Consider the following 26,263-nt stretch of genomic DNA (forward strand, 5'->3'; position numbering starts at 1 on the left):
AGATTGGGAAGGAAATATTGATGATAGAAAAAGCACTAGTGGTAGTGCATTCTTTCTAAGAAAGAGATTAGTGTCATGGACATGCAAGAGGTAGAATTGTATTTCACAATCAATAGTTGAAGCCGAGTATGTGGCAACTACAGTGAACTATTCAAATATTATGTGGATAAAAAAATTACTAAAAGGCATGAAAGAAGAAATTAAAGATCCAATAGTTATATATTGTGATAATACAAGTGCTACCAACATTTCAAAGAATCCAATGATGTACACTAAGACAAAGCACATTGCTATCAAGTATCATTACTTGAGGGAACTAGTTCAAGACAAAGAAGTGAAGTTAGAATATACACACACCAAAGAACAAATTGCTGACATATTCACTAAAGACTTACTTAAAGATGCTCACAAATATCTTAGAGGTAAATTAGGTATGATTCCCCTAAACAAAGCTACTTAAGGAGGCAAGATGAATTGCATCAAATGTGCTAGTTAGAGTATCTTATACATTGATGCAATATAACTCTACTTTGGGATATGCCTAAGGTAGATAGTCAAGTACAATATTATAAGATTAGTCATAGATAGAAAAGAGTATTAGAATAATAGTAAAATCATTTGGATTATGTGAGATATGAAGCTATTGCTAATATTATGATGTTTGAGATGTTACCATCAATGCCAAAGAGGGAGATTGTTGGAAACTTATAATTGGGACAATTTTTGTTTTGTCATTGATGTCAATTTTTTTTGATAAGACATATTGCTACCTAATCTAAATTTCATATCTATTTGATTGATGAAGAGGATTTGAGAAATTTCTCATAACAATAGCACCTAGAGGAAAGATTGAGTTATGAAAAGGATATTACAATGGACATTTGATTAAGTAGACTTTTAATAAAGAAAAATGATTTTTTAAATCAAGAAAGTTAAGCCAAGCTGAGCAATAGAGTAAGAAGGCTAAGGGATGTCAAGTGATGCTAGTGTCAACTAAGAAATGGTAAGTGCAAAGAAAATCTAATCTTGACTAAGCATCAATATTGACCAAGAAAGATAGTTGATGCTAAGCTAAATGCTTTTACAATGACCAAGTAATTCAATGATGACCAAGTGTCAAAATTTAGAGATTGCCAAGTAATAGGATTGATAATAAATTTGAGGAAATCATGAGATCCAACTGACTTAGTTGATTTCTTGGGAGATGTAAACCATGTTGAAGATAAGTTTGATTAGTTGGATCATTAAATTCAAGTTAAGGATTAGTGACCTAATTGATGGATTCTAGAGAAGTTTCTAGAGGAAGATCAAGAAGATGGATGGATACAATGAATCATGTTGAACCTGATCGTAAACCCTAAGATCTATGGTGATCATAGAAAATTGAAAAGTAAGAATAAATTATTTAAATAGGTATCGAGCTGAAATTAAAAAAGGAGATCAATGAGAGAGTGAAGCACAAAGAGAAATGTGGATTAGAGACTTGCAAGGTTAAACACATGAGTGTGTGAGTGAATGTGAAGATAAAGGAGATTGCTTACACAAAAGTTTCTAATATTGATAAGTAAATCTAACCAAGATGGCTTAAGTGGTGTTTTTAGGTGAAGGTTGATTGCTTAAGGGGGTGCCAAGAGAATCAAGAAAAAAATTGAAAATGGGAAGCTTATCCATGAATCAACACAAGGATTCAACAATTATGTCAACTTGCAAAGTGAGTTGTAAACATACATATCAAAACCTATTATTTTCTTTCTAATCATTGTGAACGATTTGTATTGAAATCCTATTAACAAAGGTTGACCTAATAGTCATTTGGAAGACTTAACAATCCATGTAAATTCTTCAACAAGGTGACATTCTAAATGGAATGATCAAAGTCCTCTATCAAGGTATCTCCTATTAGGGTGATAAAATCCTCTAACTAGGTCACATTTAACAATGTGTATTATAAACCTTAAATAGGGTTGGATCCTAATAGGGATCACTTTGAAAGAGTGAGAAAGTGGTGGCATGTTCTGGTGGCTTTTCCCAAATTGGGTTTCCACACAAAAATCCTAGTGTCAAAACTATATTGAATGCTTTATATGTTTTTATAATTGAAAATATTTTCATTAAGTAAAGCATGTTATGTTTGAGACAATAATTTTATAATTATAGTAGAGACCAAGAAACACCATAATAAGTAGAATAGTGAATGTTAATATTTAAGCATTCAAATGGTACATATGGACCTTGAGTAACTGATTCACCCCTCCTCCTAGAATATTATTTTAAACATTTCTAACAGAGTATCTCATATTGGTAGGATTGTATGAATCTTGTGTCTGCACAATACACATTTTTGATTTAAAAATAAAGTATTTCATTCATGCATGTGTGAGGCAAGAAGGGTGTAAATTTATATTATCCATTGAGGTAGTAAATTGATAGTTAGGAATGTCTATAGGGTTCTATACTTGACTTATGATAAAAATGGAAATATGGCTTATATTATTTATATGACACATGTTGCATAGGTGGTGCAAGAAATTTGATATTAGCTTGATGAGATTCTTGGAATAATCTAGTTTGATATGAAGGAAGAACAAAGGACTTTCTTTGTAAAGATATTGCATGTTACATTTTGCATTTTGGACCAAAACATGAAATTAAAAAAGATGTGATGCATGCTTTTGAAGTTTGGTCATGTTCTTAGTGCTCCTTTGACACAAGGTGTCATAAAAATTCTACTCCCTGTGGTGATTGGTGAGATTCATTATTTTTTTATGTAAATTAGTTTTTATTAATTGTATGATCTTTCAATTTTATGAACTTTAAAGTGATGAACGACTAGTTTAAATTTTTTATATTTTCTTTGTGACCACCTAGCCACCTTTTTTTTAGTGCTCTATCTTCTATGATTCTTGTTCACTTTTATTTTTATTTGTTTTGTTTCTCCTTTTTGTACTTTGATTTGTGAAACTTGATTAAAGTTTTAGTGTGGAACATTGATGTCATCTATCATGTTTAGTGTGGAACATTGATAGTATGTTTAAGGGAGTAGATTGTGATGAACATGTCATTATTCCTCTTGCATTTATTTTATTTTATTTTATTTTAAGTGTCTATTTTAGAAATATTACCTTCTGGTGTGGTGTCAAATGTGGACAACCATGGAGGATAGAAATGATGCTTTCCTTTTTCACTCTACTTGCTAGTGTAATACTGGTACTAAAAATGCTTTGGCCACAACTATGTGCATATGTTTATTTGATATTCTTGCCCATGTTTCATATCCCTACCACATCCATGATTGGGGATACTTGGACATATGTGGGAAGTAGTATTTTTTAAGGCTACACCAAATACCTCTTGGCTTTTGCATTGTTTGGGAATTTCTAGGTTAAGAATTCTCTGTATTAGGTAGGATCCCAAAGAAAGTGCCTTTTTGTATTGTTTGGGCATTACCAAGTTGGGAATTGTATGTATTAGGTAGTATTGAGATATAATTTTGCATGATGCTAAATGACAGGAATCCTTTCAAATTTCTCTCTTGAAAAGCTAATCGAGGATTGACTCCAAAGTTCTAGGAAATCTTACAACCCTTTGAAATCCTCTCAATTGAAGATAAATGTGTATGTTCATGAGGAGGTCTTTGTTGGTTTTTAATTTTTTTAGATAATCTATTTGATCTATTTTCTATTTGAAAAAAAGTAACCATAAAAGAGATATTTTTTTGGCATTTTCTATTTTATGATGAATGCAATTTATCAATGCAACTATATGAATTCCTATTTTTAATAAAGTGTTAGAAAAGAAAATGACAAAGATAGAGTAATGAGAGATTAAAGTGAATAACTTAAAGGGAAATTCCTAATGACCATAAACCATGGTAACAACATGTATGAATTAAATCATCAAAAAGATCAAGTAGGAAACTAATGAAATTAGGAGAAGAAACACTTCCTTAACTCCACTGATGCAATCATTGATGGAAAATCAATAATAACTAAAATATGTTTTACATTTCATCAAATTACAAGGCCACAGAAAGTGTGCTCATGCAAAACAAGACACTGTGTAAGAACAATAGGTGATCTTTTCTCGAGTTCATTACACTAGTGAAATTTATTAATAGAAGGAAAACACCAAAACTAAAAGATCAAATAATCATAACAATGCAATAAACCCATTGGGTCCATTATTATTCTTGAAGATACATTTCACAAAAATAACACACTCTGGTAAGAATAACTACACTTAGAATGAGAGCACCAATAACATATATTATTAGATCAAAATAAGACCATAGAGTACATATTACATGCATGTATCTATAAAAAAATCATCTCCTCCCTTTGTGTTAGGAGAGAGAGTTCTTAAAATGCAAGTCATGCTAGAAACTAACAATTTTTTTTTTTAATTATATACAAACTGACTCTCTAAATGGTTCTAAGCAAGTCTACACCCTTGTTTATATAAATTAATGGGTGCATAAGCCTTTACATAACAAAAAATAATAAAAAAATGAGAAGATAAGAAGAATGTAGATACAAGAGAATCTAGGAATCTCTGGAAGCTCTAAAAATGGAAGCTCAACCCTCTCTAGGTATTTTTAAGAGTTGAACTGCCATCAACATGCATTTCTAGTGCATGAAATGCTCTATATTGGGAACTAACAATTAACTCTTAGCACAATGCTTCTTCTTCTAAATTGTCAGCACACTGCTAAGAAAAATGCACCTGTGCATCTGGATGATATGTTCCAAAAATCCAAAAAAATTTAATGTGTCAAAACTAAATTTTTAGCATTTGGGTTTTCATCCCCTTTATACTAAAATGATGTTTGGATGTTTATTCTTGAATTTTTCTATGATTTCAGCCACTTGAGTAGCTTTTGGTAAATCAAGACATTCATACTTATTCTTGAATATTTTCCAATAATTACCTACTTCAATCCTTGTTTCTGCAAAATCTTCAAGCTTGGTGTCTAACTCCAACAATGCTTCCTTAGTCTTGAAGGCTTGTCTGATGTCATCTTCTAATGAAGCTACTTCAAATGTACCTCTGAATTGTTGAACAACTGCTTGCATTGCAAAAAATTTGATCTTTGACTCATCCTCAAAAATCTCAAGGCTACCAGCATTGTCGCACCTCTTTGATTCCAAAATTTTCTCTTGATTTTGTTATCTTATCTTCTAAATAACTATGTGTAGTCCCTCCATGACTTTATTTTTGGCCAATATCTTCTCTATCCAATCATCCAAGTTACCAAGTTCCTCCACAATATCTACTTCCATCAACATACAATACCTTTAACCTTTTTTTGATGTCAATGCCTATAGATGTTTAGCCTAGGTATGTACCTCATCTATTAACCCAAAATCCTAGTTCACTATGGATACCATTTTATCTACACTCGACTAAATGTGGTGCAAAAGGTTCAAGTTACCGTGTATTATCTGCATACCTTTCTCTTCAAAATGTCATGCCATTATTGACATGACTCCAAAAATGGGTCCAATTGTATTGTTCTCATCCCTTTCCTCTCTAATGTCACAATAGAGTAATCTCTAGATTATCTAGGTCTATAGGGCCCACAATTTCATGAAGATAGCCTCTTAATATCTAATTTTTCTTCTTGAGTCCTATCAACTCAAACTCATCTCGATTCATAAGATTGAACACCTTCTTCATGCTTGTAGTGATAATCACTTTTTTTGTATCTATGATGGGCATTACCAACATAATCTCCTTGATTTGGTAATCTTTAGGAGTCAATTTGTTGACGTCAGCATGTGGACAAGGAATCACTATATCTAAAAGTAAGTCTTGATATAGGTTATTCATTATGAATGAAAATGTTGGTGCATCACCCTTAGGTGGCTCATTTTTCTTGAGTTCTTTCACTAATTCCTTTATTCCCTCCTTAACTTTCAAATCTAGGTGCCTTTTCTGGTGGAACATGACTTCTCTCTTCGACCATGCCAGTGTGGTGCCCATGGGAGACATGTAATTTGATAAAGAAATTGTTTCTATTGTAGGCCCCTTCCACTTATCAGTCATCACTAGAGTCTTTTCTCATTGAGAATGATCTATAGTTGGAGTCTCTATATTTGGTTGGGCTAAGTTCCTAGCCTTCATATCGAGTTTGTTGAGGCTCTTCAAGTATTTTCCTTTCCTCTAATACTTCATCAACATCCAGTTGCTAGGGCCCCTTTTCCTTTGTCACTTATTCTTCTATTTTAGTCACTTGAGGAAGTGGAGTTATTGAGCCTTTATCCAAAAATATTAAGTCCTAAGATGGTGGTAGAGGAATTCTTAGAGGTCCTTGAGGTAGAGGTGGCAATTGATTCTAGTCCTCTCCTAAGGATTCACTCATGGGAGTATCTCTAATATTTTCTCCCAACATCTCAGTGCCCACTGGCATGAAGATAAAATTAGAGAGGTTGAAGACATCAATTTCTTGACCCTCCATATCTTCTATACACTATTGTTGCTTATCTTCTAATGTAGATATTGTTAAAATATATAGTCCACAAATATAACTAAGAGGGAGGGAGGGGTGAATCAGTTATCTAACTAATATTATAATTATTGAACTTATTAAACTTTAACCATATGAAAAATATAATAAAAAATCACAAAAAGTTATTCATTCATAATAACACCAAATATTTTAACTAGGGAAACCCTTGATTAGAGGGAAAATCCTAGTGGTGATGGTACCCACAAGATACCATACTAATATAAATATTCCTTGTTAGAGGATGGACCCTGTTAGGAGACTTTGAATCCCTATTAAGAGATTCCAACCTTGTTAGGAGTTTTGGAAGATAGCTGGACCCACTACTCAAACAACTTCAAGGGAAAGACCAATGAACCCATTGTCCAAATGATCTCTATATTATTCCTTGCAAAATAATAGAAATGAAAGGTATGTACTTCCTCTTTCTCTATCCTATCAACTAGAATTCTACTTCTTTTGATCTTGTAACCAAATCAAAAAACTCACATCCAATAATCCATTGGATTAGTTACTCACATTCAGTAAAAATTCAACTCCTTCTAACACTTTGCACTCAATAAAATACTTGATGCACTTTGCAAACAAAGAAAACATCTTTCCTTTATGCGATATCTTCAAAATAATTTATTGAGTCAACCTTGAGGATTTTCCAATTAATTATTGTATGAGTTGATGAAATCCAAGTCCAAAGATGCCCAAGATCAACCTGCATGCAAATAACCTATCAAAGGGAAGCCAATGAAGGAAGAACATGGAGCTTGGGAAAAACCCTAAACGAACATGAGAGAGAAAATATGCAAACACAAGAAAATATGAATTTACAATAATGCCATATATAAGATGTAAAAATACAATGAGGGAGCCCAATATAAAGAGCTTGAGGAATCTTCTAGAATAAGCTAGAAGATTCTAGGAGATAAGTGTTACAACTGAGCATACATCCAAATGAGGTGGAAAGTCCTCAAACAAGGTGAGAGGATAAGTATGACTTAGGAGAGAACAAACTCATGTATTGTCAACAACTTATAACAAACTCCTAGACTACAACTAATAAATAAATGCATTAAACTAAGTAAGCTTAAGTAATAGAATAAATAAATAATTAATAATTAATTATTTACTCTAACACCCCCCTTAAGTTCAACTTAGGGGAATGCCTTAAGCTCACAAAAACTAAGATGAAATTTAGAATGGGTCCCGACAATGAGCCCATGTTAGGTACCCATGTACAATGCAAAGAAATGCAACCTCTAAGAATGGGAAAAGAAAGGAAACCATGTGGAAAAAATCCTCCCCCAAAAATAGGTAAGAACCTAGTGAAGAACTAAAGAAGCCTCCAACTAGGGGAATGTCCCCTAAAATAGGAACAAAAAGTGATCATGAAGAGCATCACTGAAGCATGAAGAAGCCACAAAACCTGCCATTAGAAAGAAACTACTAATCTAAAGAACCTCCATGGAAGAAGAAGGCATGAACCGAGTGTGTTTATATGGTAGATGGATCCATCTCACCAAAATGCATAGGTAGCCAGCCACTATAATTGCCTCATATATTTGATCAACCATTGAATACATAGCTCACAATATCGAACCATCAAACCAAGGATGCATTAGCAAAATAGCATAACCCCCCTTAATGTAGATGGGGTGAGATGATAGGCAACTGAGAAGGTGGGCCAAAATCCCCTACATACAGAACCAAAAATGATGAGAGAGGGAAGAGGTACAAACACCTATAAAGACATGGTCACACTGATGCTGCATGGGGCTAATGTCTTGGAAGGGATACTCACTTGACAAAAGAAGAGGGCTGAAAAGAGAAAACAACTATCCCCCCCATGGTGCTTTATAGAAATAGTGCAAGTACAACTATCTCAAAACAACATTCATGAACTTGAAATGCAAGAGTGGCACTTTATTTTAGTGTGTATACATAAAAGTTGTTACAAATGATAGCTACAATGATCAAAAAAGGAAAAAAGCTAACAAAAAAGATAGTATAGCCCAAAACAAAAGATTATGTGCCTTGAAAATGATCCTCAAACTTGGAACACCCAAGATATCCACCATAGAGCAAAAATGCCAAAAACATGATAGAAAGAGCATGGGGTAGAATCTAAGGAAAAAGACAATATTTTTGAAAAGAGGACACATCCCTCTAACCAATGCAACCTAACTGCCACCAATGGACCACCCACCACCCATTGTAGCCACGGTGCTGCCAGTGTCTGTCACTACTATGGCCACCATTGCCAATGACTACCGCCTGTCCATGGCCCCAATCGTAACTAGTGCCCGCATGGAATTTTTGCTAACTTGGCACTATTTTCTTGGTGCCACATGGCATGGGTGTCATGTTGGCATCTACCATGTAGCCCCTACCACGTCACTCGGCCCATTCAGTCATCTACCATGTGGCTTCTTTTTTTTGTTGTGATGAACCCTAGGCCATAAATTTTAAGCTATCTGATATCAACATGATGTCACCTTGCATTAGCACCCCTACTAGGTTCTTAAGGGTCCTTTTTGGCCTACTTGCAATTTTTTGGCCATAACTTTAGCATACAAAGTTATTGTTTTGATCTGAAAGAAGCACTGAAAAGTTGGTTTTAAGATAGAGATATTAGTATAGATATTTTTAGGTTTTGATGTAGTTTTATTGCTCATTTTTGTGGTTAAAGTCCAAAGTTCTATTTTTGACTTTGGCAAGCATATCTTTTGCATCCCATGTCTATTTTTTGAAAATGTTATATTTTTGAAAAGCTAATTTTTTCTACTTTTTAAAAATGCTATCATTTCCTTTAGATTTTTCCCCATGCTCTTTCTGTCTTGTTTTTGGCTTTTTTTCCTCTATGGTGGATATCATGTGTGTTCTAGGTTCGAGGATCATTTTCATGGCATGGGATCTTTTTTTTTTTTGGGCTATACTATCTTTTTGTATCAAGTTTTTTCCTTTTTTGATCATTGTAGCTATCATTTGTAAGCATCTTTATGTAAAAACATTGAGATAAAGTGTCACTCTTGCATTTTGAGTTCATGAACATTATTTTGAGACACTTGTACTTATACTATTTTTATAAAGCACCATGGGGGGGATAGTTGTTTTTCATTTTTGTGCCCTCTTCCTTTTGTATTAGCATGTAGTGTTGGTGTGACCATGTGTTTATAGGTGTTTGTACCTCTTCCATTCTCTCATTTTTCTTAGTTCTTTCTCCAAGAGGATTTTGGCCCACCTTTTTAGTTTCCTATCATCTTACTCTATCTAAATTAAGGGGGGATTATTCTATTGTTCTAATGTATCCTTGGTTCAATGGTTCAATAGTGTGAGCTATGTATTCAGTGGTTGATCTTATATACTAGGCGATTGCAATGGTTGGATACCTATGCATTTCGATGAGATGGATCATCTACCATATAGACACGCTCGATTCATGCCTTCTTCTTCCATGGAGTTTCTTTAGTTTAGTAATTTATTTTTGATGATAGAATTTGTGGCTTCTTCATGCTTCAGTGATGCTCTTCATGATCACTTCTTGTTCTTATTTTATGGGACATTCCTCTAGTTGGAGGCTTCTTCAGTCCTTCACTAGATTTTCTTACCTCTTTTTGGGGGAGGAATTTTCCCATGTGGTTTTCTCTCTTTCCCCATTTTTAGAGGTTGAATTTCTTTGTATTTTACATGGGTACCTAATATGGCTTTGTTGTCATGGCCCATTATGCATTTCATCTTAGTTTTGTGAGCTTAAAGCATTCCCCTAAGTTGCAGTTAAGGGGGGTTTTAGAGTAAATAATTAATAATTAATAATTATTTCTATTTACTTAAGTTTACTTAGGTTAATGCATTTAGTTAATAGTTGTAGTGATGAGTTGTTGACAACATGGGAGTTTTTTCCCTTCTAGCATGTTCCACCTTTTTGTGGAAGTGTGCTTAGTTGTCAACCTTATCCTCTACCACCTTCTAGCTTGTTCTACAAGCTTCCTTGAGGCCTTTATATTCAAGCTCTCCCATTGTATTTTCTCAATTCATAACATCTCATTTTTTATTATAAATACATTTTTCTTGTTTGCAATATTTTCTCTCTCAAGTCTATTTAGGGTTTTTTCAAGCTCCACCTCTTCCTTCTTGGTTTCCCTTCGACAAGTTATTTGCATGTAGGTAATCTTGGTGAGCTATGGAGTTGGATTTTATCAACTCTTACACATCTTTGACTTACATGCTATGCATTGAACCTCATCATCAATACACTATACTGAACATGTCCATGAATGCACATCACAAGAAACTCAAAACTTTGTCTACACAATTAAGATCTTTTTCTACTACTATGCTAGTCTTCATAAACTTATTGCTATGTTGACTTCAATGAAAAACATAGTCATGACTACAACATATCAATACTCTCCAATGCTAAGGATACTCCCCCAATGTAGTATCATTAGCATTCATGCTAACAATCCACCCCTTTGGCATTAATGGCAACATAAATGAAAAATATCTAAGTTCTACAAACACCAAATAGTACTTTATTGTTGCTACTATTGTTCTCATCTTCTAAAATCCTCTTGATCAATCAAATCTAAAATCCTCTGGAACACTACTCTATTCTTCTTCCTCTTTAGGATCAACAATAGTTGTTTACAGTATATAACTTACCATACATTAGAATATCTTATGTTGTATATCTCCCCATAGAGATATTCCCCCTTCTTTAGATGAATATTTCTAAATCTCCTTAATGAAGTAGAGAATTCCATACACTCTGCCCATACATACTTAGGAGATATTATTCTTACATATTCTCCCCCACTAACATTAGTGAAAAATGCCTCATTATGTCAATTAATTGCTCCAAGTCTTCAACTAGCTCAAGTGTCTAAAGACACTATTCAAGACCAAATAACAAGAGTCCTTAATGACTCAGCTTGTTGGTGTTTCAAAAATACCAAGAAACAAAATGCTTGTTACTAGAGTTCTGAAAATAAAAATTGGTCTAAGGGTTAGAAACCTCCTATAATTGACTAAGAATACTTTAGATCTAGACCCAACTTCAACAAAATCACAAGGATTCTCTACTCTTTAGGTTCTATAAAACCAAGGCAGGTACACCTAAGGGATATATGGACATATAAATGGTTTATAGTTCTTGATTTTAACATATTCTTATTAACATCATGATTTCTACTTCACTTCTATCCATTACAATAGAAAATGGCCACAATTCTTGTATACTTCACAAATAGTCATTGATAACTTAGTCAATTTCTTGTCCATAGAATTTGTCTTCACAATTTAGAAAATTTATGATATGCCTATCTTCTTTGAAGACTTGCCAATTTAGAACATTATCAAGAATTGATGGCCTATTATGCATTTCAATATGTGAGATATAAGAAAAATATATATATCTCTAGGCTTAATGGCTACATTAGCTAATAGATCAACCATCTTATTATTAATCTCCATCCAAGATATGCCAAAGATATCAAAAAATTCAATCTAGTCCCAAACAACATTCTTGTACTACTTCAACCTTTTATTCTTGGATTCATATATCTCTCTTACTTGAGAGACAACTAACTTAGAATCACCAATAACATGCAATCTTTTCATTCCATGGCTAGTTGCAACTCTTAATCCTAGTAAGAGTGCTTCATATTAAGCTATGTTATTGGTGCATGAAAAATTTAGGGTAAGTCAGTATTTGAATGTATTCTTTTCTAGAGATACAAAAACTACTCCAAATCCTAAACCTTCCCTAGACCTAGCCCCATCAAAGTACATAGTCCACAAAATCTATGAATCCATGCAACACTCTACTTGTGCAATTACTAGTGGGATTTTCTAAACTTCTTGAATATTCAATTATGCATTTACATCAGTGTCTAGGAAACATGTAGCATCCTCGTCAATATTATCACCAAAAATATGATTAAACCTTGGCTCATGAATGAAGAGTAATGGAACTGGTAAAGAATGTTTTTTTATCATTGTTTTGTCATTGATGTCAAACTTGCTACTTGCAGGAATGGTAATTGCTTTAGTGATTCAAATACTATAAATTGGTTGATTGACAAGGAGGAGGCAATCAATAAGATGTAACTAGAGCACCTAGAGAAAGGTTGAAGTTATGATGTTATAATGAAGTATAAGGATCAGCTAAGCCATTAATGAAATAGTGCATTGATGTTAGACATAGAGAATGTGCACACTAAAACACATCAAAGATGTAAGGTTTAGCTAAGTCATTTGTAAAGCCTAAATAAGTTCATTAGAGAGAGCAAAGAAAGCTAGTTAGTGCCAAATAGATTCTTAGTTGAAGCCAAGACAAGTTCAACTTAGTGTGTGCTGAGTGATCCTCAGGTGTCGAGCAGTCTTCAGGTGCCGAGTGAAGATTAGGTGATCAGTAGTAGAAAAGATAATAGGTGCCAAGTAAGTTTTCAAGTGTCAAGTAAGATATAAGTGTTGAGTGATATTGAAGTGCCGAGTGAATTTCAAGAGCTGAGTTTCACATATTTTGTTCAAGTGTCGAGCATCAGTACATCAATATTGTCGAGTTGCTGCATTATTTTGAAAATTGAAGATTCGCTAGATCTGAGCTGACATGGTAGTTATCTAGAATTATTTGAATTAGATAGAAGATAAGAATGATGTGCTGGAGGCATATAACACTATATAAAACATTTTTGGCGAATATAATTGGATTCTAGATGAAGTTTCTAGATAAGAGCAAGACATGGGATAGATACATTGTATCCTACCTAATCTATTGAAACCCTAAAGTTGGAGAGGGAAAATTGAGCACGAAAAGTGTCCCAGATTTCTATTTAAGGAGTCATAAGGTCATGAAGCATAGAGATGGTCAAGCATGAAAACATGAAGTGCTGAAGAAGGTGCTAAGGTGGAAGAGAGCACATATACTCTGCTTCGATAGGTGACCATAGATATGATTGCATTGGTATGATGAGTAAGAAGACTTAAGGTGATGAAGCTTGAGATGACAAGCTTATAGAGCTGCAGTGATTAAAGCCAAGCAAAGGATTGAACTAAAGTGTGATATGTAATTTGGAAGATATGTTGTAAGTTGTATTAGATCAAAATCCATTATTGTTACTCTCTAGCAATTGTAACAATTAGAATAAATCATATGGACTTAGGTTGGTTTAATAGCAATGTTGTAAATCCTTTAATAGGGTGACATTCCAAGTGAATGTTCCAAAGTCCTTTAACCAGGCCCATTCCTAACAGTATGGTGAAATCCTCTAACAAGGTCACATTTAACAATGTGTTGTAGCCTTGAATAGGGTAGACCATCAGAAGTGGTTGAAATCAATTGCACAGTTATTTTGTGGGTATCATCCCCACTCCAGTTTTACCTTCTTATTCCTGGAGGGTTTCTGGGTTATCAAATTCTCAATGTTATGGTGTGATGCATGTTTACTTTTCATAGTTGTTTAATGTTCAATTGCATGCATGATAATTTTAGTTATGCACCACTAAGGATTTGTAGAAAAAATTGCATCGGACCTTGAATAACTAATTCACCCCCTCTCAGTTATTCTAAAGAATTATAACATTTACATCAGTGTCTAGGAAACGTGTACAATCCTTGTCAATATTATCACCAAAAATATGATTAAACCTTGGCTCTCAATCAATCATAAATACCTTGTCACCTATATGAAAAGTGGTGTATGATAGGTCACATCGTAGGCTACCTCCCATTGTAGCACTCCATTTTCTAAAGAGTAGCATTCTGTAGTGAGGAGGAATATCAACTACAAGAATTGACATGGTTAGCTCTACATTAGGATAAGTAGCTAGTTTGAAAGGTAAGGCATTAATGATACCTATAATACACACTTCCCTTGCATCCATGGTGCTACACCTACAATTTTTGGTGTCTACCTCTAAACCTAGGGCTTTCATGACCTTGAAATGCATTATAGTATTTGATGCTCCTAAATCTATCATGCAATTTTTTAGAGTTCTACCTTTTATAACGAGGCTAAGGAAAAAAGGATCAATATCCTACAAATGTGTTATCTAAAAAAATTTGAGGAATTTGAGACATCATACCAATATATTCTACTACAATAGGGGTTTAGTGTATGGCCTTTTGTTCATCAATATTGCTATTACCTATCCCACCCAACCATGATAAAACCTTATTCTTATGCTCCTCTATTCCAAACAATTTAGATAAAGGAAATTTTATATTTATTTGAGACATCATAGATATCATATCAATGGGATCATAGACACTAATACTTCTTGGTGACATTAGATTCTAACTTCTTTTATTGTACATTTCCCTTAACTATCTCAACTATCTGAAATCAAATTCTCTTCTTGGGTTACCACTTCTTGTTCTTACTATCCTTGGCTTTAACTATCACTATGATATCCTTCTTACTATCATCAATAATCTTGTGAGTGATATCTTTTATGAACATGACAAATGGCTTACTATTATCATTGTTGATAGTCCTATTTCTTGAATTATAATTAGAGTGCACTTGAGACACCTTCTCTACTATAATTCTATCAATCTCTTCTTTAGAAGGCTTTCTCAAATTTATGTGATTAACATCTGAATATGTAGTACATACATTATCTTTATCACAATCTTCATTGTCTAAGAAGATTTGTTGATGATGTAATTGGTAGACAGTTCTCTGATTAGCAATATCATTTTCAGGTTCTTCCACATCATAATCATCATAGTCATTACATAAATTCAACATGTTGCAACTAACATCATCATGATCCTTTTCTTCTTCTCCCTCCTCATTTTGCACATTCTAATTTGTAGCAAATGATTGGGCTATTGTGTAGTAATATGGGGAATGAGGTGACTGGCATATGATGCACCATGGTACATCATCTGTCATATTGATAGAATTTCTTTACAAAGGGTTAGGGGTACCTTTATCCTTGGTATTTTGGGTAGGGTTAAGGATAGGCTTGCCATCTTTCCAAACTAAGTAGTATACAAATAGTTTTGCACTTAGGCTACCTATTGAAATGATTATTGTTCACTAAATTTTTCTCACTAGCATTAGGCTTATTTTCATTGAAGCTAGTGGATTCATATTTTTTAGAATATTTAACACTTGACCCATTGTGTCCTCCTTAGGATTCTTACCTATAGTAGGTTTTTTTTTTTTTTTTTTTTTTATTGCTCCTTGGGTTGAACAAATTGGGGTCATCTCTTCTTCCTAGCTCACCATAGGCCTTTCTATTGTTTTCAATATTAACTACCATCTTGTAAGCATCTCTTAATGTTTTAGGATCTTTATCTCTTATAGAGTAAGCCATATTACTATCAAATACAATAAAATATGTATTAAGACATACATCTTTATTGAGTCTCATCAATTGGAAGAGCTTATACATTCCCTTTTGAAATCTCATGTTGAAGTCAAAGGTGGACTCACTGTAACGCCCTGCCAAGGGATCCAAAGAATTAACCTAGAGTTTCACTAAGTTTGGTAACATTTTTTTTTTTTTACATCAAAGTAAATACCATACATACCTTATTCACAATAACGGAAGCAATAGCAATGTCCATCTGGAAGTAAACATAACATACATAACAGATTACATTCTTTAAAGATCCCTTAACGTTGAATTACATACAAGAATCCATCTAGTACAACATCCACATGAAATAATAATGATAAGTCCAATTTTTAAACATTACATTTCCAAATGCTCAATCATCCACTGTACATGTCATAGGGTATGACAAGCTCAAAGAATATACATATGTGAAATAAGGTACATCATCCTATTCTAATCCATGATACATCAAAGATAATCACATGATACACATGATACATCATCATAAGATCAAACATAATAAACTAAGTGCACGGTTCCTCCCAACCATCAATAGCACCATTAGACCATCGTGGGCCCTAACCATCCCTCCATGCGTAACATCCCAAATCATCAAAAAGATCATCGATATTAACATAGTAGGAATGTCACTCCTAATATATACAACATCATATGTAGAAAGAAATCTAAAATGCAAATATAAGCATAAGATAACATCATCTAACATATGCTAATCATCAATGAAAGGATACATATCCACCATCACGAAGGACGCATCAGCCACGATGTCTCAATGAGTCTCAAATGATAAGAGTGGAAAATACGCTACCACCCGACCATGTGGTACCTAAGTGGTCCACTCCCACCATGCTAAGGAGATAATCTCAAGTCCCAAATAGGCTATCCATAACACATAACACACATCTCTATAAGTCCAGGAATCCTAAAGGTATAATAACTCAAAGGTTCCAAACACAAAATCTGACATCTACTTCCCAGAGGCACTCAATGACATGTAGGAACCTACTATGCAAGTGGGAAAGTGTCATCGCATTTATCACGTACAAGTTACCCTATCAGTTAGCTAAACTCCACGAGTCCATACTGATCTCATGCGACCACTAGTATCCTCTCATATTGACAAGGCATACTATAGAATGCAAGGTTGCAACCATGCGTTCTCACTACTCCCATCCTAGCCTATACAAGCACTCAAGGCATGGGCGAGAACAAAACATTTATCTTTTTAGGTTCATTCAGTTAGTATTAGGTGTGAATGTTATCACTTATTAATCCAACTTACAATGAGTTACCCTGGCAGCCTCTTAGGACCCCGGCCCCCATTGCAAGCACTTCCCGTCACTACATGCAGATATCCTACCCTAATGCTCATGGACTCATAAATCTCAAAATTACAAAAGATAATCCATAAAATCATCAAATATGCATAAAAGCATCAAATCTCCATGAGCAAACATCCATAGAAAATCATGAACACAACAACTCTCTATTGGCAACTAAAGTATCACTGATAATCAAAAGTATCCAATGGTTCTCAATAACCAAAATATATCTCAATCATACTGATCGAAGACTCCGAAAATGGTTGAGTCAAACATGTCACAACATGACATCATCAAGAATAAATCCACATTTCAGTCCCATCATGGCGACTAGAAAATAACCAAGGACAACTAATCGATGACCAAAATAATGGTTAGGTCAAGAGTCTCATAAATAAAAAATCTAAACTATAACAATTAGTATTCACATCCAAGACATAGAGCATTCCACCACATAACCATGGTTGGGTTTATAAAGATCGAGATTAAAACATCATCATGACATCACAATCACAAAACCCCCAAGCCTCTAGTAGACGTCCTATAGCTGGTCAACACTAGCCAACCCAAAACACAAAACAATAGCATAAAGAATACACAATGTAAACACATGTTTTGGTTTTGCTAAGTTTTCAATTTTGAATTCAAATGCAAAAGTCTCGGTTTACGTTTCCCAAACTATATCAAGTGGAGAAATTTCACATTTTACTTAACCCATGTATTTGTTTGATGGATAAAAAGTTTCTCCATTAGACTCAATTTTCTAATTGATCTAATAATATTTTATTCATATAAACTTTGTTTGAAAAATGACTTTTCCATTGAACAAAATTTGCATATATCAAAACTTATATCACATTCTAATAATTAACCTAAATTAAGTTAATTATTATTATCTCCTCATTATAATTATTAATCATATTCTTTTAATCTTTTATCTTTACAAAATGATCCATCTATATAAATAATTCTAAATAAAATAATTATTTATAACTATTATACATATACTTATATACATACATATATATATATACACACACATACATAAATATATATTTATATATTAATATCAATTGATAATAACTTTAAAAAAAAAAAAAAAAATCAATCACAATTTATAACCAAAGCCGAAAGCAATTGATATATTTGAATCGCCGTCGATGACATGCAATCATACCTGTCGCGGGTACCCTGCATTCGCAGGTACCCTGCGACCACTGCCATATGGCAGTTGTTTTGTCGCGGGTACACTGCGTTCCAGGTACCCTGTGACCCACCAATATAAATATCGGTGGACAGATAAAGGTGGGGGGGGGGGGGGGTACATACCCGCGCAGACATATTTATTAATTATTATTTTTAAATAGCATTTTTAAAATGCTTTTTACAGAGATAAATCGCGATGCGATTTCTTATATATATATATTATATATATACATATGTATGTATATATATATATATATGTAAAGGTATATGTATATATATATATATATATATACAAAATTAAAAACATCACAGTATATGAACATATATACATATATATATATATATATATATATATATATATATATATATATATATATATATATATATATATATATATATATATATATATATATATATATATATATAAGTATGTATAAGCAAATTTATGAATACAATCTTCAATTTTCAGAATTTCTTTATAAACCATTGATTTCCAAAAATTTCAATAATTAATCTAATGGGTTTGACTATGAATTTCAACCCTAGCCCCGTTTTTCCTTTTTGATCTATGCATATAAAATTCTCAAATAAATTTAATTTTCCAAATTGAGAATGCATACAATAAAAATATGAAATTCCTCAGAAGAGATATGGAAGACACGAAGAAGATAGGGAAAGAAAGATGCGAAAATAGCATAAGTAAAATCACAAGAATCTACCCGAATTCTGATGCTAAATTGCTGTTCCTCAGAAAACCTGTAGAGCAAGCTCCCTTCTTTAGAACTCTCGAATCCTCCAATGCTCCAATTGCACTCCAAACGCTATGTCTAAGCTTCTAGGGATGCTTGAATATAAAGAGCTCTCAGGAAACCTCTAGAATGCTTCTAGAAACAGCTAGAAGGTGTCACCAACTAAGCATGGGTCTTTTCCAACCTTTTTGATGATTCATAGGGTTGTAGACACCATGTGCTTAATTGATGCACTAACCCCTGTGTTTGACACAAGAGAAATAGAAAATGCATTAATTCCCATGCAAGCTTATAACTCTAATTTACTTTTTAAATAATTTCTATTTAAATTTTATAACTTTCATTTTAATTTTTATAACTTTTATTATTATTATTTTATTTATTACTTTATTATTATTAATTTTAATTTACCAATTTTCTTTTATTTAATTCTTTTTCCTCAATTAATTCTCATTTAATTAATTATAATCACAATATCAAAAATCATGATATTTTATTAATTTTCTCAAATAATTAATTTATTAATTAAATCTATTTATTAAGACTTAATTAATAGAAAATTCACCATAGACCTCCAAGATAAAATATGAAAACCCATCATAGAACAAATCATACAAAATCAGTCTAAAGGGTTAAAAATCACGAATTATGTCATCCGACACATTCGGTGGGTACTCAACTCTGATACTTGTCCTAACTCACTATGACAAATGGTTTTAGGGTTTGGAATTTGGACTTGAGAATTTATCTCCCTTCTCTTATCATTGAGATAGTATAATAGGGTACGCTCATCTTGGCAATTTAGGGAAGTCGATGCCCGGTACCTGCAACCTACAAATTTTTTTTGCATGTACATCCAATATATATAGTGCTAAGCTAAACAGGAAATGGCAGGAAGTGGTGCATCGTGTAGATCCTAACTAAGCAGGTGACTACGACTCCCTTCCTTAACCACATCAGAAATGCCATACAATAAGAAAACACGCACACCATACACATGCAAGTATGGGGTAAGTATCCATAATAAAACACATGAGATAATAAACCATCTAACTAATCATCATTAATAACTGAAAACAATATAATGATCATCATGTATGCATGAAATGTAAAATCTAAATGATCACATCATATAACCACTGAATCCATAACATAATGTCTGATAGTCTCAAAACAATACCACTAATCCATCAACATAATACTAGTCAATCAAAGTCTGATAATAATAGCAACAATGAGTCTAGAAAAGATGTGAACAAGGGTAGACACTACATCCACCCCCCCTTGGATTAGGTTTACTCCTAGAAGCCTACCAAAAAGTAGGGATATAACTCCCGTAATTTAGCTGCATCCTCCCAAGTAGATGAAGAATCATCAGTAGGGTCCCATTGGACCCTTACCTGCTCAATGGTTCAACCCCTGAGGGTCAACCCCCGCTGCTCCAGAATACGAATCGGCTCCAAAGCCAGCTGCCCGTCCTCTACCTGCAACGTATTCCAATCAAGAACATGCACAATATTAGGAATATACTGCCTAAGCACTAAAACATGGAAAACATCATGAATGCGAGCTAGGCTGGGTGGTAGAGTAAGACGATAAGCAACCGAGCCAATCCTCTCCAAAATCTTGAATGGTCCCACAAAGCGAGGTGCTAGCTTAGAACCCTTTCCATACCAAATTGGACTCTTTCATGGTCACACTCTCAAGAAAACCTTATCACCCACAAAAAACTGCTTATTTGTCTTATGAGCATCGACATACTTCTTCTGCCTATCCTGTGTCATAGTCAAATGCTGACAGATACGCACTACCTGTTGCTCCATATCACGAAGCATCTTAGGACCCAACAGGATGCAATCCTCAAGGGTGTACGAAAAGGACGTCCATATAATGCCTGAAAAGGTGCCATGCCAATAGAACCATGATACCCATTGTTGTAAGCAAACTCCACTAGGTAGAGATAGTCCTCCCAATGTGTCTGCCTATCTATCACATACATCTGTAACATATCCTCCAAAACCTAGTTCCCCCTCTCTGTCTGACCATCAATCTCTGGATGATATGCCGAACTGAAGTTTAGCTACGCTCCAAGCTCATGCTGCAATGATGTCCAGAATGTGGATGTGAATATAGTATCCCTGTCAGAAATGATCTTTCTAGGAATACCATGTAATCTCACAATGTCATGCATGAAGACATTAGCTACAGAAGCTATTGTGTAGGAAGACCCAATCGGTGAAAAATGTGCCACCTTAGTCAACTGATCAACGGTAACCATGATAGCATCATGACGTCGAACTATCATAGGTAATCCTACTATAAAATCCATGGAGATGATATCCCATTTCCAAGAAGGAATGAGATTAGGCTGCAAAAGTCCAGCTGGGTGCTGATGTTCTTCCTTGACTCTCTGACACTCAAGACACCTAGCCACAAAATCAGCAATATCTCACTTCATCCCAGACCAAAAGAACAAATGTCTCAAATCAGCATGCATCTTCTTGACACCTGGATGTGCTGAGTAAGGTGTACGATGGGCTTCTGCCAGAATCAAGCTGCGAAGCTCATCCAGTAATGGCACATAAATCCTCCCCAAATGTCTCAAAAGACCATCTGATTCTCGAATGTAACCTACAAACTTACCTTCCAAGGGTCTTCCTGAATCAATCTCTCTGCACACTTCCTGATACCAGGAATCTATAGGAAGTGCTTGAAGAACTTGACTCCTCAAATCCACACTAAGAGTCATTGATGATAACACATGTCTCCTGCGACTCAAAGCATCTGCCACCACATTCTCCTTACCCTAAATGTACTTAACCCCAAAATCATACTCGCATAGAAATTCCATCCATCATCTTTGGCGAGCATTCAAATTAGGCTGAGTAAAAATGTACTTAAGACTATGATGATCGCTATGTAGCTCCAACTTGTGCCCCAACAAGAAATGTCTCCATCTTGTCAAAGCATGAACTACTATTGCTAACTCAAGATCATGCGTAGGGTAATTTAGCTCATGATCCTTGAGCTTGTGTGATTCATATGCAATCACCCGTCCATTCTACATCAACATTGCCCCAATTCCTTCAAGAGAAGCATCTATACACACCATGAAATCACCTTCTGGATTAGGTATAGCTAAAATTGGTGCACTAGTCAAAAGCTCCTTGAGCCTCTGAAAAGCTTCCTCACATTTCTCTGTCCACACAAACTTCTTACCTTTCCTCTGAAGAGAAGCGATAGGATGTGCTATCCTAGAGAAGTTCTGGACAAATCTGCGATAATAACCTGCTAGGCCCATGAAACTATGATTCTCTGACACATTAGTCAGTATCGGCCAATCTATTATCGCCTGAATCTTTGCAGGATCTACTCAAATACCATCACCTGAGATGACATGCCCTAAATACCGAATCTCTGATTTGAAGAATTCACACTTAGCTACATTGGCATAAAGCTGATTGTCTCTTAAACACTGCAAAACCAACTGTAGGTGTTCCTCATGCTCCTGCTAAGTCTTAGAATATATCAATATGTCATCAAGAAACACGAGAAAAAACCTGTCAAGATATGATCGAAAAACACCATTCATCAAACTCATGAACATTGATGGAGCATTAGTCAACGCAAAAGGTACCACTGTAAACTCATAATGCCCATAGTGAGTTTGAAAAGCGGTCTTGTGAATATCAACTTCCTTGATGCGAAGCTGGTGGTATCCTGGCTTAAGGTCAATCTTGGAGAATACTATAGCTCCCTTGATTTGATCAAATAAGTCATCAATCCTAGGCAAAGGATACTTGTTCTTAGTAGTCACCTTATTCAACTATCTATAGTCAATAAAAAGGTGCAAAGAACCGTCTTTCTTCTTCACAAAGAGCACTGGAGCTCCCCATGGTGATACGCTAGGTCGAATGCTCCCTTTGGCTAGAAGTTCCTCTAGCTGAAGACATAGCTCACCCAATTCCTGAGTAGTCATATGATAAGGAGCTTTAGAGATAGGCTCTGCTCCAAGAATCAGATCAATACTAAAATCAATGTCCCTCTTCGGAGGCATGCCTGGAATCTCACTTGGAAAAACATCTGTGTACTCCTGCAAAATCAGGTGATCTAAAGTCTTCCTCATAGGATCTTCCTCATCAAGATCATTTACCATAATAGCAAATATCTAACATCCCTTATGGAAACTCCGCTTCATTTGCATAGCAGAAATCATCCGCAGAGATATAGGCCTTGGTATTCCAACTATCTTCGCATCATTCCCTTGGTCATCTTGGCACAAAATAATCTTCTTCCTGCAATCTATATTGGCTCTATCAGATCCAAGCCAGTCCATGCTTAAAACCACATCATAGGAACCAAGGGGTATGACTCGAAGATCCACTGCAGTATCAAAGCTTCCTAATCTAAGCCCACACTTATGAACTATAGAATCTATGGAGACCTTAATCCCTGAGGCTAGTTCCACTTGCCAACCATGATCTTGCTTCACCGCATCTAGCTTACACTTAGAAACTATAGATGGTGAAATAAATGAATCTGTAGCTCCTAAATCAAACAATACTGAAAGAGATATACCTCGAATAACACCTGTGGTCTCAAACACTATTCCCTGATGATCTGCCTGATGCTGATCAATTGCTGCAAAAACTCTATGAGCTCTACCTGCATCACCAATTGTGGGTTCTGAAGCTATAGGCCTAGAACCTGAAAACTAAGGTGCTCACTATGGAAACTGAGCTGCATAATGTCTAATCTATCCACATGAAAAATATTTTGCATTCTTGCCAGATCCTCTACCCATAGGTGGTACATTAGATTGTTGGCGACTGTTCCTGCTAACAAAAGACTGGCTACTCTGAGCAGGCTGATTGGGTTGATTCTGTTTATTGTGTTGAGCATTGCGGTTGTTCTTAAAGTTAGAACCTTTGCCACCACCTTGAGCCTAGGAATTCAATCCTTTATGCTGCTACGTCTGCTGAGGCTGCTACTGATACTATTTTCCCTTAGAAAAGAAAGGCTTCTTGTTACCACCTGAATTGAAGTTGCCTTTAGATCCTAATGTTGCTGGTGCTCCTACAAAACCACCTTGACCAAGGTTGACACTTTGCTCAACAAGGATTTCTCGATGTACCGTATCCTTGAGATTTTTTGGCTCAAATACCTTGACACCCCCAATTATATGGTTATTTAAACCCCTAATAAAGTGTTGTGTCAACTGAGCTGAATTTTCACCGAACCCTGAAAAAGACATGAGCTCATAAAACTTACGCTCATACTCAGTCACTAACATAGTGTACTGCTTGAGATTATGAAACTCATCTACCCTTTGCTACTTCCATTCCTCTAGTAGGAATCGTTCACGAAAAATCTCTAAGAATAGTTCCCACGTGACACTGCTCATATCGATTCCTAGCTTCTTCTCCTCAATCGTCCACTAAGTGGCCCCAAAATTCTCCAAATTGGTAATCGCAAATCTTGCCTTAATATTGCTATCGAAATCTTGCATAACAAAAATCCTGTCGAAGGAAATAAGCCACTGCTCGGCCACATAACCAGAACCTTGCCCATTGAAAGGCTTGACCTTGGATCTTGAAAGATCCTTCATCTGAGTGGACACAATGGACCTCTGACGATCCTTCTGAGGAGTTCTAGATTTGGGTCTATGCTCTTGTTCTGTTTGATGCACTTTAGGTTGTTCTTGAATAGGAGGTAGACGTTCCAGAATAGTCTGTGTCATCTGTCTCAAACCAACCTCTTCAGATTCAGCTTGGTCCTCTCTACGGCTCTCTTCCTACTGCCTATTAGAGTGCTCTTCCTTGCTCTCTACACGAGTCGATCCCTCATGGGCATACTCATGGGCACTGACAGCTCTGCCATGACCATGGCCTCTTCCACGCCCTCTACTATGGCCTCTAACAGAAGACCTAGTCCCAGATACCATCCTACAATAGTACAAAGTACTATTAAAATCAAAAGATGAATTTTTGCAATAGACTAAGTTCAATTCTATGTTTAGGTTTAAGTAAAATTTTCAGTTTTGAAAACTAAGTGTTGAAGTATGAAAAATATTCAAGTAACAGTTCAGGTTCTGTTTAAGTTCACCTAGTTTCAAGTTGAAGAGATACACTTTATAGTTCAAAGTTCTAGTTGTTCCAAAATACCCAGAGCTCCCAATGTAGAAACTCGGGCTCTGATACCAAATGTAACCCCCTGCCAAGGGATCCAAAGAATCAACCTAGAGTTTCACTAAGTTTGGTAACATTTTTTTTTACATGAAAGTAAATACCATACATAACTTATTCACAATAACGAAAGCAATAGCAATGTCCATTTGGAAGTAAACATAACATATATAATAGATTACATTCTTTAAAGATCCCTTAACGTTGAATTACATACAAGAATGCATCTAGTACAACATCCACATGAAATAATAATGATAAGTCCAATGTTTAAACATTACATTTTCAAATGCTCAATCATCCATTGTACATGTCACAGGGTATGACAAGCTCAAAGAATATACATATGTGAAATAAGGTACATCATCCTATTCTAATCCATGATACATCAAAGATAATCACATGATACACATGATACATCATCATAGAATACATATACATCCATCATAAGATCAAACATAATAAACTAAGTGCATGGTTCCTCCCAACCGTCAATAGCATCATTAGACCATCATGGGCCCTAGCCATCCCTCCGTGTGTAACATCCCAAATCATCGAAGAGATCATTGGTATTAACATAGTAGGAATGTCACTCCTAATATATACAACATCATATGTAGAAAGTAATCTAACATGCAAATATAAGCATAAGATAACATCATCTAACATATGCTAATCATCAATGAAAGGATACATATCCACCATCACGAAGGACACATCAGCCATGATGTCTCAATGAGTCTCAAATGATAAGAGTGGAAAATATACTACCACCCGACCACGTGGTACCTAATTGGTCCACTCCCACCGTGCTGAGGAGATAATCTCAAGTCCCAAACAGGCTATCCATAACACATAACACATATCTCTATAAGTCCAGGAATCCTAAAGGTATACTAACTCAAAGGTTCCAAACACAAAATCTGACAT

The sequence above is a fragment of the Cupressus sempervirens genome, chromosome 2, assembly GCF_028749045.1.
Source record: "Cupressus sempervirens isolate cs-2001-9-10 chromosome 2, ASM2874904v1, whole genome shotgun sequence".
NCBI lineage: Eukaryota > Viridiplantae > Streptophyta > Pinopsida > Cupressales > Cupressaceae > Cupressus > Cupressus sempervirens.